This window comes from Nanorana parkeri, unplaced genomic scaffold (assembly GCF_000935625.1).
Source record: "Nanorana parkeri isolate BGI_ZX_2015 unplaced genomic scaffold, ASM93562v1 scaffold852, whole genome shotgun sequence".
Taxonomy (NCBI): domain Eukaryota; kingdom Metazoa; phylum Chordata; class Amphibia; order Anura; family Dicroglossidae; genus Nanorana; species Nanorana parkeri.
This window is the reverse complement of record NW_017307120.1, coordinates 595,488-600,155: the sequence shown is the minus strand read 5'-3', so window position 1 is coordinate 600,155 and position 4,668 is coordinate 595,488. Positions and strand designations below refer to the sequence as shown.

Genomic DNA, 4,668 nt, shown 5'->3' with positions numbered 1-4,668 from the left:
ATCTTTGAGTGCAGTGCAGACACAAGCACCAGATACCTTCTGATAGCATAATTATCCTGCATAATTATCCACCAATACACTATTCCAAATCTCTGATCCATTATTATTATATTTACACTTCATATCCACAACCTATGCAGATAGAAATAAGAGGACATTATTTTAACCCAACATGAACCAAATCTAAAGAAAATCCTAATAGATCCTCTCAGCCCCCCCCCCCGAGCCAGGAATCAGAGAAATACAACAAAAATAATGCGCTGGTTTTCTGTAAAGACAATAAAATATTGTTGTTCGTTATCAGCATTGTTATTAAATAAATCAGTTGTCTACATTGTCTTGTTTTGGTACGGCTAATCGGTTGCTAGGCTTAGAAAACAAGCAGTAGGGGGGTGATGTTTCCCCCTTCATTTCAGCCTTCTAAATACACCCGAACCCCTCAATATTGGTATGGGTGTGAAGCCCAGAGCACCCTCTATCTGCTCCTGGGGGTGTCATGTCTGGGGGAGGTTTGGGGGAGACGGATGACAAGAGATTGCCGGGAGCTGTGCTTACCTGCTGTGTGCTGTGCCTGCGTCTAGCTGCTCTGCTTCTCTCCTTCCCCCTTCAGTCTGTGAGCTGTCTCTACTCTGTTCTACACTCATTGAATCCGACTGCCAAACCCAAGTGCTGATGTCATCCTTGTGAAACTTAAAGAGACAACACCCCTTTTGTTTAACAGATGACAGCCCTCCTCACATTGATGCATGTGTCCAAGACCAACAACTGACTATGCTACACTTGTATAAATATGAGTGCACAGTGTTGGCATGCAGGTTTTACTGTAAAACTAGAGGTATGCAGAAAATATTTCTATAGTGTAAATAAATGTTTATTGCCTAGCATTCCAAAGTAGAGGATCAGCACACCAGGCTTTAGGATGCATTCACACTGCTATGTTCACGTGGTAACGTGTATTTTTCTGAATGGAACCTTTGACATCCTGCAATTTAGTCCCTGTTCACACCTCAAATCTTGGAGTTTCAAAATGCTGTACACAAGTATTGTTTTCAATGGCCCCTGTTCACACCTGAGCGATATGTCGCTTGCAGCAAAACACCTGTCTGAAAAGTACATGAGCTAGTTTTCTACAGATTTCTGCGCTTTTGGCCCCATAGACTAAGGCCCCATTCACATGTAGCGACATACCTTTGCAGCGGCCGGGATAGCGCGACTTTCGGGGCGACGTTCCAGCGACGATCCAGCGACGGTAGCGCGACCTTCTCCGTCGGGCTCCATAGAAAAAAAGCAAAATCCGCCGAAAAAAGGGTCCTGTAGAAGCGACTTGCGACGAGCGACGAGCGACATGGAGCTAAGACAGCTCCATTGACTATTATTAGCCGGTGACTTCTCGCGATATCGCGCGGCAAAAATATCGCGGCGGAAATCGCGCGATAAGTCGCTACATGTGAATGGGGCCTTAGACTTCAATGAAAACAGGCGACACAAGCGTTTTCACACCTTTTTTTTTTTAAAGCAGTTTGACGTGCAAGAGCCAGCCGTCCTCTGCAAAAAAATAAAATGGAGGGCAGCACAAATTGAAAAAAGCACAATAAAACGCTTGAAAACAGGCTAAAAAAAAAAATGACAAACGCGCGTTGACACAGATGATGCTCAAAAACGCTTATAAATTGCCAGGAAAACACCCGAAACACTCAAGGTCCATTCATACCAAAATCGGAAGGAAATCACAACGCAACGAATTGCCGTTGTACCCTCCGATTTTCTTCCAATCCGTTGCGTTACGATACGTTTTCTACTGGATGCTGACGGAAGGGCACCGAAAAATGAATGGGTGTGAATGGGACTAGTTCACACCGGATCTGTTTTGTTACGTTGCACTGTAACAAAGTAATGCATGGTTTGTTTGTTTCAGCGCAACACAACGTAATGGAGTGGTGTGAAGTAGCCCTATTCACACCCATTCATTTTTTGGTGCCCATCCGCTAGCATCTACGGATCGCAACAGATCGCAACGGATCCAGTGTGAATGGGCCCTTACAATTCACTGTGACCAGAGCCATAGACTACATTCACTACAAAGTCCTCCCGACTTTCTTATATGAGAATAAGGGACATGAGGGACACCTTCCAGCTGTATTTAGGTAATGGACACAACACTTGTCACCCCTCCCAGTTCTGCAGCTCTTTAGAAATCTATATGGCAATCTATATGGCAAAAATTACTTTTCCTTTTCTGATTTTTTGAAACCGCAAACAAGATATTTAAGAGATAAAGTAAAAGATGTAGGGTCTGTTTACATATACTGCGGTGACCTGCATTTTATCACACCAGTTCAACTTAGGTCACCGCAAGGACCATAGAAACCAAATGTTTTCTACATGTTCAATTCACATGCGGGTGTGATGGGTGGTGCTCTGCAATTAAATGCAAACATGCTGCATTTTTTCACAGTGCAGTAGATGCCACCACGGATCACCACAGTGCAGCGCCTCGCATTACTGTGCGGGGACCTGAATGGAGTGTACACATGGGGAGAATTTATCAAAACTGGATCAGACAGAATCTGGAGCAGTTGCCCATAATTACCAGTCACCTTCTCTTTTTCATTTTCAAAGCTTAACGGAACAAACTGAAAAAAAGAAGTTGGTTACTATGGGCAACTGCTCCGTATTGTGTCTTCTGCATTTTTAATACATTCCCCTCATTGTATATTCCACATAAAGTTAACAAAAAAGAAAAAACAAAACAGAAACTGAAAATGTTTTTTTTTTTACTTTTTCACGTTTTTTTTTTAAATATTTTATTTTCATTTTTTTAAATAAACTTTTACATTTGTTATATTTTATTTTTATTTATGTATTTATTTTAATACATATTTTTTTTTTTTTTACTGTACTGTTGGGGGCTTTGGGGAAATATGAAGGATCTAAACAGCTCCCTGATATTTCCCTTTTAAAATAGAAAAAGAGATTGAGGACAAAAAGTCCTCAACCTCTTTTTCTGCATCCCCTGTTATAAATGAACAAGAAGCCTCTATACTGAGTGTTCCTGTTCATTCATAACTTGAGGACAGAGTATGTTTACTATATCCACAATCATGAATGAACAGGAAGTGATGTAAATCACTTCCCATTCATAATTGGGGACACAGTAAACATACTCTGTCCTCAATTATTTACAAACACTCAGCGATCACTGAGGAGAGCTCGATCTGACAGCTGACTCCTTCCCTGCTCGGCCTCCCGTGACAGCTGTCTCCGCCCCCACACCGCCGCTCTCCTGATCTGTCACAGAAGGCTGAGCAGTGCAGGGAGGAGAGACGCAAGGCCGCTCACAGCGCTCTCCTCCCGCACCGCTCGGCCTCCTGTGACAGTTTCTCTTCTCCTCGCTGGGACACAGAGCAGTGCCCGGCGGGAAGGAGAGAGAGCAGGTATGCACCGCTATTTCAGTATTTTGCCAAAAGTGCCATTTTCGATTGATATATTTCCAACAGGGGTGCAGTAATGAAGAAGGGAGCCTGGCAGGGTGCTTTCTGATTGGATGGGAAGCCTGGAAAGCCACAGCCATGCTCCCTCACAACTTTCTAGGCACCGAGGATGGCGACTGTTATGTGAGGAATGTAAGTGGCAAGTGCTGCTGCGCTCTTTATCACTGAACTGGTCACATAGAGATCTTTGCAAACTCTCCACTGGCTCAGTGAATAAAAGCACAGCGCCAACTGTTGTGGTTTTGGTGTTGTGCCCGGGGGGATTGGGGTGTGGCCAGGCACACCTGACACACTCTGTGCGCATGCCTATGCACAGTTAGTCACAGACATAGCAACTCAGGAAAACGTAGGTAACAATGATCATAGGGCGATCACGCTCACAGTAGATTACAGAAAAGAAAGGCAGGTTGGTTTGAAAAGAACACTAAACTTCAAACAGGCTAGCTTCAACAAGCTGCAATCCTTAATGCATGATATCAAATGGGAGCAACTATTTATAACAAAGAACGCAGAGGCTAACTGGACTTGCTTAAACCACTTGAAGATCAGGTGTTTATACCCCCTTGCTGGCCAGGCCATTTTTCAGTATTCAGCGCTGACATTTATTCCGTCATGCAATGCTGTACTGAAAGCGATCGGCAACTCATACAAGCGATCCGTCGGCTCTATAGCCGGCTGATCACTTGTATGTAAACAGGCACCGCTCCCTGTTTTTAAATTATGACTGTTTCCCACTCGCACTCGCCAAGCGTCATGCACGAGTGGGGGGAGGGGGCTAACAGGCAGACACCAAACATGTCAAGCTTTAAAATTGCGCGCACCCGCGAAATCGCAGAAAACTACCATACCCAAAACTGGCCATAGGCGACGCTTTAAAAGCTTTTACCGCTCATCAGTTTAGTGTTATCAGTGATTGATGGCCCTAGAATTATTGCTCTCACTCCGACGTTCGCGGCGATATGTAACATGTGCGGCGTAATGGGCGCAATTGGTTTTTTTTGCACGTATGCGCCCCGACGCACGTTTGCATGCGTGTATGTATGGGTGGGGACTTGAAAAAAAAAATATTTTTTTTTTACTCTTTTTTATGTGTAACTTTAAATTTCTTTTTGTCATGCTGATCCCGGGCACGCACCGGGCACAGCGGAGCCCGGGATCAGCAGAACAACTGCGGGGG

The 4,668-nt window shown here is 44.2% G+C and overlaps 1 protein-coding gene across 1 annotated transcript in view; it reads right to left on the bottom strand.

Annotated features, from left to right (window-relative positions):
- LOC108794455 (casein kinase I) overlaps positions 1–648 on the bottom strand; it is a 69,285-nt gene extending 68,637 nt beyond the window's left edge. The window contains exon 1 of the mRNA XM_018565493.1: positions 565–648. The gene's annotated coding sequence lies outside the window, so the exon portion shown is untranslated. The remainder of the gene's footprint in view (positions 1–564) is intronic.
- Between the last annotated feature and the right edge of the window lie 4,020 nt (positions 649–4,668).